We start from the raw sequence: 13,823 nt of genomic DNA, 5'->3' as shown, positions 1-13,823 counted from the left end.
TTCAGTAACAGCAACATTTTTAAATAGACAGGCAGTTATAAAGATTCTAGGTTTTTTTTTCAATAACTGCTTAACAAGATTTAGGTCAGTGTTTTTGGCTTAAATTTTGGTTGTGGCTGAAATCTACCTTTTTAGTCTGTTGTTGATAAGGCCATGCAGAAATATCTGTTTGCTGCATTGATTCCCAAGCAGCTCTTCATATTAGTAAGCAGGGCCCACTTAAAAGGGGAGAACTTCTGTGTCTGCTGCTGACATAATGAAACAAACACATTGATGTAAATTGTATCGCATGTTGTCAGCACCAGTCACGCGTGTAACAAGTTGAAGCAACATACTAGTGAACAACAAGGATCTTTGTGGTACTAGATGTTATTTGTGCTGTATTTCCGTGTCAGGGTTACAAAGTCAGCTATATACCTGGATTTAGAGTTTGGAGGAGGGACAAAGAGTTGCCCCTTATCTTCAGTATCTATGTACACAGGCTCTGAAGTTGCACTCTGACTTTTTAGAGCTAGGAACAATCACAGTGCAACTGTTATAACAGCTTAATGCACCAAATGACACAGATGCAGATCTTCTCATCATAGCTTTTATCACGCAACCGTTTCTGTTGCCAATGTCAACAAATAATACTAGGTCAGATATGACGTATAACCGCTCAGTGTTTTAGTGACGATATCGGCAGTTAAAAAGATACCTCCATGTTTACTTATTGGGAACAGTCCCTTTTATTCTTTTGCGTGTAATCCAGGCTAAATCCCTAAATTCTTTTCATCCCAGACATAAAAACATTTGTAAGTTATTGCCGGATTTGTTTTCAGCAGCACGAATAGGTCCTAGTCGAGCAAGTGGAAATGATATATTTCAGACCTAATTAAAACGAAAAACAAAATTTTGGCATGACGAAGAGTTGCAGAAACTTGGTTGGAACCCTGCTGCTTAATTAAACACTAACTGAAAAAGGACATTACGAACTCTAGAGTTAATACAGTAATGTTTATCCAAGTTGTGGAAAAAATGAAGTCACTTGGTGCATAATAAATTCCCGTGCTGGCATAGATGAATCTTTTTCACAATAAAAACAAAGGAATTAGTTTTGAAAATGATTGCTGAATTATGCTTTTATGAAAATGGAGGCCTTTTTTCCTATTATTCATCACCCTGTTGCCCCAGTCAGCCTCCAGACCCACTCACTGAAAGCGCATATGTCCGGCTTTTTCACAAATCGCATCTTGCTTGAGCAGCTGATTCTTCTGTGATTAAACTGTGTGACTAGAATGGGCTGAAGCTTTTTTCCTTTAATGTGTCTATATCATGCATGTTCCTCTGAACCACCGATTCACTGCCTTGCTATTGATTATCCCAGATATTGAAAATGCACGCATATGGATTCCTCAGTTTCTTCATGTAATGAGGCACACATATACGCTATGATTGCCTAATATCTGTTGATTGGAGACATTGTAGGCTTCCACCTAGACAATTGGTCACTTTGACACCAGAATTATGTCAAGGTACTGTGGACCAACACTTGACAATGGTTATTTTAGGCTTGACTAATAGAAGCCTAATTAATCAGCCATAACTGATGAATTGTGCTTCTTACAGTATTTGAAGATTATCATATACGTTTGTGGAAAAAAGTGAAAAAGAAAATTTAAAAAGGGAGCAAAAGCAGGTTTTTAAAAGTATATTGTGTGTTCCCTTTAGTTTGTTTAATGTTTACTTTGTACTTGAGATGAGCTCCCTCAAGATGAAATGACTTGTGTAACCTGTATAGGGCTTATGTAGCACCTCTCAACTCGCCTAACTGTCTTTCTGTTGCACCTGTTCACACAGTACTTCATGCATCAGCGGCACTGAAACTCCCACAAGGTTCTTGGTTGTCATTTGGAGCAACTTCGGGCTCATTCTCATGCCACAGGATAAAAGCCGATGCAACGATTAGATGACAGTTCATTCTTTCAGTGTTTGTGGTGTATTTTATATTTGTGCCCAGTCACGGTGTGCCAGTGATTTATACTGAGACTAAGTTAATTGTGCTTGAGGTAAACGGACCAAGGAAAAAAGTCCACCTTCCTGGAAGCCTTTGCAGATAACTTAAACTGAACTCCAGAATATTGTTATCCTTTGCTGCTAATGTTTACTCTGTATGTTACAAAGCCCAAGAACCCAATCCAGTTGACTGAACAACCATAGACGTTTAATTGCTGATCTGACTATGTAGGACCTTTGCAGCTTTTTTGGGAAATGCTTAAAGATCAAGGCTGTATTGCATGTATGAAGCTTTCTCATGTCCTTGTAGAGAAAACTTCTCTATTTTCTCGGTAAGTTAATGTATTAACAACCGTGTTACCTGTGGACAGCATCTGAAGCTGTCAAAATATTGATTTATAGGTTGACTATAGATTTTTGCCCTCACATGACATATAAGAGTGGCAGAATAACATTGTAAAATAACCTTTAACTCCCCCAAATCAAGCTAGTTATTTTAAAGCCAGTGTGGTTTCAAAAGTAAAAAGCAAATTAGTCATTTAATGGTGCGATTCAGTTTCAATTAAAGATAATTGCTTGATGTGCTTCACACCTCCCACACTGTGTTGCTTATCTTGTGGTAAATAACATGAGCGGCGGTGATAATATTTGGCATATAAAGCTTTCCATTAGATGCATAGCTTCCAAACATGTCTGGTTGTTTGGAAGCTATGCATTTTTACAGTTAATGTCAGCTCAACCCGCTCATTAGCTGTGGCCAACCAACTGTTGCATTTGTTACCGGTCAAATTGGTTGTTGTTCAAGCAAAAACCAATCTGTGTGCAACCAGTTCTCTGGAAGCAAACATCAGCTACAACTGCTTAGTTCAGATGTAGTCTTCCCCCAGAGTGAATAATGTATAAAACAAAATTATGCGATGAGTCATTTTAAATGAGCTTTCTAAATACTACCCCCCTAAGGAAAACTTATTGCTCTCATTTCTCTGAAGCCCTGAAGAGCTGACCTTTGCATATGAATCTCAGTCTGAAATGGAGGTAACAAGAACAAGATGCTCTTTAATGGAGAGTAGTAGTTGTTAAATGGTATGGTTAATATATGAAACATATTTTTACTACACAGGTTATTCTTGTAATAAATCAACAGAAAGATAAAGTCTTATGTAAAAGCTGTTTACTTGGCTACTAATTAATTGATTCTGACCTCCTTACCTTTCTGTGACCACCTGGTCGTATTGTGCCATGTGGGTGTGTAGATAGAGACGTCAATAGCTAATGCATTTATACTAATGCATGACAAGCTACAAATAATCAATATGAAATGGTTTTTCACCGCTGCACTGAGTAGACTTTGACCTCTTAATTGATATCTTCCTATAATGGTCTTCAGTGGAAGATGTCTAGCAGTGACTGTGACTTTTGTTAATGTGAGGCTTTTCTCGTGTGATGTTACCTTCCTGTAGAGCTGGTCTCTCAAGGTCTTGATTTCCATGATGAAACCACTCTGCATGTGTAATCCGAGAGGCCTTTATCTCCTCCACGTTTTTGATTTGATCACTTCTGAATAAAGCGGTTGAGGCCAAAATTATTATTAAGGCTCAAAGTTTTGAATGTTTCAATATGGATTAACCCAGAAACATGGCTGTTTAAGTCGAATCCCTTAGTGGTGAAGTAATAGAACTAAATTGTCGCAAAGTCCAGTTGTGCTAACGTAATCATGTATTTAAGAGCCAGACGCTGCCCTGGTAAGCTTCAAAGTATTTAACCAGCACTGCAGTCTTGTACAGTGTTTTCTTCAGGAGGCATTCAACAGCTGGCAATGTTGGCCCTTTAGCTTAGCTTCTGCAATGAAGTTGAAGGTAGAAGTCTTTATGTACAAACTTTTATCCAATGAAATGAGAACTGTAAGCCATTCTCTGTGCACTTTTTGTTGTTGTAATGTTATAGATGATTTTTCTCCTTGCTTGTGGCAAGTTCTCATGTCGCCGCACTGTTCAAGGCAGCTTTTCAACCAAGCAGCATTTTACTTATGGGTGTGTCTTTGCTGTCTGACTATACCCTGTTTGCTTTTTTTGGATGAGTGCATGCAGGTGAATCTCTATAGCTTATGCATATGTTAGGTCCCTCTGTGTTGCTAAAGACATATACAAAAAGGCACCAAGGTGTGACCACAGATAGATTGGCTAGTAGAATTATTTGCTGAATCATTACAATTTTGACAAAATGTAATCTTCGTTTTTTCGCCTTAGTGTGACCAAGTGTAGACACTACGCTACAGGAGAACACTAAACTACAAATACATGACTTGGATATTCCCACTAGACTGAAAATTAGTATAATAAAAGCACCACGGTAGGGCTGTTCGATATAACGATATATATCGGATGACGATATAAAAACGTCTATGGTTTCATTTTATGCTATCGTTTGTTTTGTGGTGTCGCAAAATAAAGTGTTTACGGCAATATTTTTTCATCGTTTTGATGGTCACTGTAGTGGCTATATTAATTTCTTAAAGTTCTGTCTTTATCTTATATTTTACATAACCACACTAGGGACGGACAAGCACCTGTTTTTATGCGTTGTTGTTAGCAACAAACCTTTCACAATAAAGCTCAAGATCCTGTTGAGACTTTTGAAAATAAACTGAATCACATGAAAGAGCAGATTATTTACAGATGAGAAGTAAAAAAGAGCCGCCAGGTGCTAAAAAAGAAACCTTAGACTCAAACGTTAGAACAGGCTTTTCCCCGCAGCACGCCATGTAATAAATACAAAGAAAACGGTGGCCTTTACAACTTATGTCTAAAAATGTATAGTTTCATGCATCGGTTAAAACACTCGACTCCAGCTACACTACACCCAGCTGGAAACATTTCCCGCAAGACGAGCTGCCCGAGATTCACAGAATTTACAGAAAATGTTACATTTTTGTGATTTATATCGTTATCAGGACGATAGAATTCTTATATCGGGATATGAGATTTTGGTCACATTGCGCAGCCCTACACCACGGTGTCCACAGCCGCCTCTGTGCAAGTCCGCAAGGGAACAGAACCCTGACCTAATAATGCAGACACATTCTTGTTGACACGAAATGAAGAGTGATGCACCACTGAATAGAAGTTGGGCAAAATATTGATACCCAGCATACTGTATTGTTTTCTTCTGACCCCAAATATCAATATTTTTATTGAAGCCTCAGGCGCTCTGAATGGATCCCCCTGCAAATTTAAAACAGTGACTTGGGGTCACTGTTTCCTACTTGTGGTGGTGCTTAGCAAATGAGTGAAAGTTAACCAACATGCAGTAACAAAGAAGGAACTCACAAAAAATGGCAGATAAGAGAGGAAAGCAAATCAGGGAGCTAATTAAGTAATAATGATAAACATACTCTGACAACACATGCCAATGATTTAAAACATAATTGTTACTGATATAAAAAAAAAAAGGAACGTCATAAAACACACCAAAACTCTTTTTACTGCAGCAGCAGCTTTGTCAGTGAACAGAAATCTTTCATGTGTCTTTGTGCATTACAATGAACGACTCTGTGTTTAAGTGGATCTTTACAGAGTGCAGGTGGTGGCATGTGTTTTGTGTCAATGAGACTGCAGCGTCATGATTCAGTCACACACAGACAGTTCTGATGACTTTACTACAAGAAAGGACGAACTTGGGATTTCTGAAGCAAATATATCAACTGGTGTGGTTGCTCTGGACATCTTGTTTGGACTTAAGATCTGCGGCAGCTGTCACATTTCATCCGCTCAAGCCTTCAAAGGATTGAAACATTTGTGCTTTCTGGCAGTTTAGTCTTTATTTAAGGCAGTCCACGGGTCTTTATTTAGCTGCTAGTGGGTGTATTATTCTTATCTTCTCTGACCCTCAGACTGTCTTTTTTTTAAAAATTTATATATATATATATATATAAAAATAAAATAAAAGAATAAAAGAAATGCCAGTAATGCAGTGCCTGTGAGGAAAAGCTTAATATTTTAGAACTGAACTAAACAAAAAGACGTATCAGTTTGTCGTGCTTACAGATCTCTTTCTCAGGTTTTTGTTCATTTTATTTAATTTCCTGCGATTTATTTAGATTCTTATTGACAGCAGATTGAGACACCTAAAATATTATCTGATGAACCTGATAAATCATTTGCTTGTTTATGATAACCGGCCAATTTCTTGCACAGCTTTTTTTTAAAAAAAATTTTTTATTATTGGTCTTGGTGAGGCTCTGTGGCTCTTTTATACATTTTGAACCAATTTCACCCTTTGAAATCAGTTCTAGCAGTGCACCCAGCTGAGTGGGATTAGTGTATAAGTAGAACGAAATACCTTGTTGCAGGAACATTTTGTATTGCTTTGTTTTGCAAGACAATACTACCATTTTTAACACATCCGGTGGCTCTAAAGACATTCCCCGGCCAGTTTGATTTACCAGAATCACAGCTACCAAAGACATGATGCATGGTGCTTTTTTATCAAGAATGAAAAAAGTGAATGGAAGTTAATTAAGTTGTGGTTAAAAAGAACAAACTCTCAGAGGGGAAGCAAATTAGAGAGCTCATTTGTCACATTACTAAAGCTGAGTAAAAAATGATAAAATGTAAAACCCTCCTAAACACCAATAAACTGAATAAGTACACATTTGCAGCCTTTGTTCAGTATTCTTCTCAAGTTAGCAGATCTTGTATAATCACGATACCAGCATGTTTGGTTGATTGATTAAACTAAACATATTGACTATTGATGTTTGCCCTTCGGTTCAAGTGTATTGTTGCCCCCAGCTATTCCCCAAGCAGTATCGAAGTTGAAGTTATGGATTTTGAAACGTGTTGGCTGCAGCAGTAGGGCGAAATTTTTACTTTCAGGGTGAAAGTTCTTCAATCCGATTTCACCTTTTTCACTGGTACCTACATAACTCAACTCAATTTTTAGAGGTTTCCATTAGGTGATAATACCTGGTACCAAGTGCTTATTTAATTTTTTTAGGACCTTCTGTGCCAATCTGAAAATGGGACATTTACAGACTGCATGCCACAGATTGGCCGGTCCATGGCATCGCTCAATGAGTCATGAGAACGTCTCCTTCACAGAAATCAAAAGAGGCAAATGGCTGCAAACAAACAACACCGGTTCAATGATCACCATACCATCACCTTGATGTCGTCCATTGTTGTGGCATGTGTCGCATCCAAATGACATCATGCAACTTTCGGCCATGTTGCTACAATGACCCTAAGCACACTGAGGTGGTCCTCAATTGTAATGGAAAATGATCAAAGCCATCAATAGAGTGGAGCTGAGTAGGTACAAGTGAAAGAGTGGCACTTCATCAACCATTTGCCAACCTTTAGGGGAATTCACATTTTACTCTTGTGACTGGTGGTTGGCAGATTGTCACCGACCAGTCTCTAAGCTTGCTCAACTGGGGCCTAATTCAGCACCACTGCTAATGAAGCTACAAGCTAGGGCCTCATTCCTTGCCATTGCACTGAGTTTGAGTTGAGAGTTGTTGTGCAATAGAACATGTAGAAGTTTCCACTCCTGTGTCCAACACATTTGTCGTGAGCTACCTACTGCATTTTATTATTCTCTGATTCCGCCACACTTTCCCCCTCGTTTGTTCATTTTTAAACTGCGAGGTTTGCCTTCCTGATTGTTTTGCTTGCCAGTTCTGGCAGTGTACAGGTGTTGGAATGTCCGTGTAAGGCTGGAAAATTTTAACATTGTGCCAAACCTTAGATACCACTGTTACCATGGGCAACTATCACGATATTGTGACATATTTTTTCCCCACTTCTGCTACAGAAGTAATGATTCACCTCTGTGGCAGGATATAATTTGTCATGTTGCATTATGCAGTAAGCCTACCCTCACCGATATCTGTGGACAAAATACCTGCCACTGAACATTATGACCTTCATGGAAGATAATGTATTGCTAAGTGGATGTTTTATCAGAGTATACTTTTTTCCCTTGTTTTTAGCACAACTTCACCAATTTCCCAAAGCGCATGAAGGACAAAAGTGCTACATTAGAGTTACTGAAATGATCCGTCTGTCCTAAAAAGGAGATTTTCTTTACAGATTATAAAACATACTCAATCTCCTCAAATACAGCTACAACGTCTTGTAAGCATGTGAATGTATAGAGTGGTTATGGGACTGAAATGTCCTACAGGAGAACAACCCTGTGTGTTCTCCAACTGCATCCACATTTTATAAAAATATGAAAAAAACAGCACTTACTGTTACCTAATAACGTCCATGAAAGAAAGTGATGGGATAATTAAACTAGATTCACATCAAATGCTAAATGTGATTGATGAGTTTTGCAGAGAAGTGCTCGAGCTTGAGCCTCTTACCTCCAAACAAGCCAAAGAAAATACATGCCTAATGAGAACGAAGCCTCGAGTGGATTGGAGCTCTTCTGATATGACTTTGACATAAACACAGCCTCACACAATAACCATTAAAAGTTAAGAGTAAATAGCTTCGGCCCTCTTTATTGTCTCGCTTGGTTTGCTCGGGATTTTAATTGCAATTAGCGCAGACAGTGATTTATCGACGCGTAGTTGGGTTTCAGCGCCATGTCATGTTGGGCTAATTGGTTTGGTTAAAAAGGCGTGACAGGGAGCATGCCGGAGGTGCTGGGGCTCTCAGAAAGACAATCAGCTTCACACATCGCAAATTGGAGTTTGTCTAAACGGTATTTCCTGCACATTTTCTGTAATCTGTGCATCTCATTTTTCACCCTTCTAGATGTCATTTTTTCCTCTTCCTTCAGCCCTCTTCTCTCATTTCTTTACTTAGATTTCCCATTCTGTCTGTCTCCCTTAGCACTGTCAAAGACATATCACATGGGATTTGTCACTGTTATAATAATAACAACACTCAGTTGCTCTTAAGTTTTTTATGAGCTGCCTTGCTTTATCTCCTCTCTTATCAAGTGAGGATCTGCCACGACAGCCAGTTTAAAAGAGAAGTAATCATTCACTGATCACACTACATTACTCTCATAGCAAATGGAGGCAGAAGGGCGAGCAGGGAATGTGTGTATTCCTCTTCCAGTCACATAAAATGTCAACATTTCACTGCAAGTGTTAGTGGAGACTGAACAGTGGTATTGCATCTCCTTACATATCCCTCCTGTTTCTGTTCAGCCAGTCACTGCTCCAGCAAAGAAGAGTAATCAAGGTTAAGGCGGGACCACAGTTTTATACAGTGAGCCGATTTTGGTTGGTGAAGAGGACTATATGCATAAGGTGTGGTCCTGTTAACAAGGGTGTGAGTGTTTGCGTGTCATCTGGTAGGATATTTTGGCTTGCTTAGGCAGATGAGGTAACATCTGGAGGGCCCCACAGAAATCAATACAAGCCAGGACATTTGTGGGATTATGATTGTATTCAGCTGTCAACGGGTAGAAGGGATACTGATTATCCCTTAATGCTAGAGCACGTTTTATATGACTAGTTTGATGATTGTCTGTATCTGTGATATTAGTAGCAAGTACTCGGTAACCAGCTACACAGGATCTGTACAGGTTTCGCCATGAAAATATCTTTCAAGTCAGTTCCTTTCGCACTTCTTCTTGTGGTACCCAATCTCGGGTCGGGTGATGACGATATCTCCCCTCTTATTTGTCGTCCTTGCTCCCCTTTGCCATAGCATGTGTATTGTACCTCATCAATCAGGGAAGAACCTGATTTATGTTGTAACACTGAGTAAACTACTAGTCGTTTCGTCGTATAGAAGATTCCATAGGTCCCTCATCCTATTCATGTAACCCCTTACACACCCCACTGATGGGGACCGAACTTACGACTCCCGCTATATGATCTATATCAGGAAAGGAATCATTTCCTTTCACTTAGTAGAAAGTCTCCTGCTTTAGACTAAGGTACTAAGGTTAGGAACACTAAATATATGAACATATAGACAGAAAATGAAGATGTATTGACATTAAATAATATAAAAAAGCTTGTTCTTGATCAAATAGCATTTTTAATTTATGTTTGTATTATTTTTTTATTTAGTTATTCATACTTAATACTAACGTTTTCTACCTCCATTAAAAATGTGAATAATATGCATCACAAAACCAACCACAGTAACCTTGAACATAAAAAAACATGTTAAGAGTTCTGTCCCAGTTTAACGGGGATCATGGAAATGCCTTCAAATTGTTTGTTTTGCTTAGGCTGTGTGTATCAAGAATACACTTAATATAAAATCATATCAAAGAGAATAAAGAAACAGATTGGAGAAGCTACAAACTAAATGAACAAAGAAATACATTTAAAGTCCTAAACACCACTCTCTGATGTGACTTTTAGGTTAGAAAAGCTGCAGTCTTGTTACAGTTTATACAAATTTCCTCAATTCCTCATCGTGCTTATAACCAGGTGACAGAGAACCAGCGTAGCCTGTCTTTATCATGACTGTACCAAAGCTCGACTGTCACACTGAGCATATCTCAGGAGATGGGTGAAGATGAACAGCGGTGAGGTGAAAGCAGAGTGGCGTTGAGTAGAGCAGGAAAAGAGCAGAGTGGAACAGAAAGGCAGGAGCTAAGCCAACGACAGCGAACAACACATCCCAGATATAAAAGATGAGAGTGGGCCATAGATAGCTCAGCAAAGCTGCGGTTGCGAGCAGAAAACCTCATTTGTTAAAATGGGGTTCAGCCAGCAAGATGTCAAGAGACAGGATACCACATTATACAAAAAGTTACACAATGCCAGTTAAGCCACTTAGCACACGGCATGAGTGAAGCAGTGTTTATTCTCTGAGAATAACTCACCGAGGTTTACTGGCCAGACTTACACACTTAGACAATCATTTGAACTTTGAATTGATCTTTTATCATTTGTGTATAGTGAGGGTATATGTGCTGGCATGGGTTAGGTTCATGGCATTTAACAGAATTTCCACACAGTATGAAAAAGGTTCCAAAGTTAAATTTATCTTTCACCGATTAAATATAACACAGTAAAACATAAAACATTGAAGATGACTAAAAATGTCCTGCAGCTCATTTAATATTTACTCTTGGTTCCCAACAATCACATGGCTATACTTTAGTTTCTATTTATTTTTATTTTTTTAATGTAACCGTAGACCTCCAAATCATGTCGCCCACACGTAAGTCCTACCACAGTTCAACAGAAGAAAGTATTAACAGTTTTCATACCGTAATGATAGTAGTTATCAATTTTTTTGAAAGAATAACTGTAAATACATAAATAAATGTTGTCAATATCTTAGAGGACGGACAATTACCACACCTCTACTTTCATAAATGAATCTACTTTACAGATTAGAAGAAAGCAGAAATCTGATAGAAAAGTGTTACATTAAAGCGAATTCATTTTGCCTTAATTAAGTTTTTAAAATCCTTAACCCTTTAGAGCCTATCGGAGCGGGAACGCTCTGTTATGCGTAACTATTTGTAAAATCCCGGTAGCACTGCAACCACGTAAGCTAGCGCAAAAAATTTTTTTGCATATGAAACCGGAGGAGTTGTACTTGCATATTGTGCCATCAGCTTGTCCTAGGTCACGGTTTCCTTCCACATAAAGCTTTGCAAAAACTGCATTAAAAGTGCTTGCAGGAACAAAAACATAATATTCCAGAAACACGCTCCGATCAGCTGTTCATAACACTTCCTACGTTGGAATAGACGTCAGCGCGAACTTTTGCATTTCCGCCATTACCTGGCCGAAACCGGAAGTGACGTCATTTTCGCGGAAATGTAGTCTTTTTTACGATCAGGGCCTCAGGGCCTTCTTTTTAAAAGTTATCTTTGACTTTATGACTTTCTGTGTCGTTTCTGGGATGCTTAGGACTCATATTGCACTGCTGGAAATAGTTTATTTTGATGCATATGCTGCTTTTTTGCAAATTTGCAGTATAATATTTATTTTCGTTTTTCCTGCAGTGTATAAAAATTGGTGTATTTCAAAAATAAAACTATGAAGACACTCAAAATAAATTTCCTGTGGTGGGAAACTATTTTGTGCAACTTTTTTGTATTTACAGTTTTGAGGGATAAGCCTCTTAAATTTCTCTAACTACAAATATATGTTAAAAAAGCAAAAACGATTTTCAATTTTTTTGTAGTTTATTGCACTTTTTTGCAATTTATGTAATTACTATGCACTTAATGAATACATATTATTAAAATCTGGGCTATAATGGTTGTATTGATGTATAGCAACTTGAAATGCTCCCAAAAATGGCTCCACAGCATGTAAAAATATAATATAAGCTCTGGCGGACTTGGTTCTATGGTAGGTCTTAAAGGGTTAATGCTGTAAGTTAAAAAAAAAAAAAAAAAAAACCCTCACATGGGCATTTATAAGACATAACAAACGAAAAGTAGCTAATGCTAAATCAAGCCAGAGCTCAGAGCTAGCGACCAACCGGCAGCCTCGGTATCAGCAAACAAAACGATTATGAGGAAAATCATTTATTTATTAAGAGTGTAAAAAGGAAAAAAAAGGTAGACATATAAACATACTGGTAAATGATCTAACTTATTGCAATTTGGGGGAAAGTAAAGTTTAATAATATATTTTAATATGAAAATAACTTTTTCCTAAATTTAAAATGTTTATTTTTGTTTGTATATGCTGTCAGTTACAGGCAGGGGGAAAAAGGAAACTGGCCTACAAAATTGCAATCAGTGCATCTCTGTAAGTAGCTTTTAGAGTGAACAGCAACATATAGGTTTGGTATATTACTTTAGTTAAAAAAGCTTCATGAAGTTTGGTTGATCAGAAATACTTTCTCCGTCTGGAACCTGAAAGGTCCTTTTCCTCTCTGAAAACGTCAAAACAGTTAATTAAATGCATTTTTTACTATTGATTATTTTAACTTAGTTAAGCCTTTAAAGCATGTTTTCAAGCAAAACTGACTAAATGTTTCCTATTTGTGGATTTTCACTTCTGAAAATACTAAAAAGGCAAAATAATTAATTGACTAATCAATAATTAAGCTCACTGTGGCAGCTTTAGTACAGCTAAACATTTTCAAATGAAGCCCAGATATTATTGTTATATGTGAACTAAATCATAGTACCAGTATTTAGTAAAATACCAGCCATGTTTTTCACACTGCTGGGTGACACATCTGAGGCGGCACATTCCCTGTAGATGTTAGACTCGACTCTGAAAACAGCATCAGGGTACTGAAGTTGAGCAGAAAGGAAAAGTCTGCCTTTTTCATTCTCTTCGTTGTTTCGCTTATATGTCCTCCTCCTCTCTTTTTGTGTCTTATGGAGGTTTGACAGAAGTTTCTCTCATCCCTGCTGGCAGCAGTTGCCATGGTTGTATCAGTGCCTCTGAATTACATGCAATGATATTTCCATGGACACAGATCAGGAGGACACTGGGCTTTGAGATGTAGGAGGGAGGCAGCTTACCAATGTCAGCAGATCTCTGTGTTGGACTGAAGGAGACTGAGTGAACGGGATGTTAAACAGAGAGGAGTAGGAAACAGAAAAGGAGGGAGAGTGCTAACCAGGGACAATTTTATGTTTTAGTACAAATTTAGCTTTTCAGTTCACCTAAGTTTAGTTTATGCAACAGCCACCTGAAGGTATGGTGGGGTCTCCACAATAATATAGAGAAACCCAATGAGCTGCACTTGGCAAAAGTGGAAAGGTAGAGCTCCCTTTTAACAGGAAGAAACCTTCAGCAGATCAGAGCTCAGGGAGCAGCAGCCATTTCTATGGTGCATTTAGCAGAATATCATCACAGCTGAGCACATGGTGGGGATGGATATTTCCAACTAAGATTACAAGCTTATATGTATATATAT

The 13,823-nt window shown here is 38.2% G+C and overlaps 1 protein-coding gene across 1 annotated transcript in view; it reads left to right on the top strand.

Moving 5' to 3' along the window:
- Positions 1-13,823, top strand: part of aven (apoptosis, caspase activation inhibitor) — a 38,944-nt gene that overhangs the window by 16,893 nt on the left and 8,228 nt on the right. The window lies entirely within an intron of this gene.

Source organism: Haplochromis burtoni, unplaced genomic scaffold (genome assembly GCF_018398535.1).
Source record: "Haplochromis burtoni strain Fernald_Lab_line unplaced genomic scaffold, NCSU_Asbu1 Contig_147, whole genome shotgun sequence".
In the NCBI taxonomy this organism is placed as follows: Eukaryota; Metazoa; Chordata; class Actinopteri; order Cichliformes; family Cichlidae; genus Haplochromis; species Haplochromis burtoni.
Note: the sequence above shows the minus strand (reverse complement) of the source record. Positions and strands in the feature narration are given on the sequence as shown.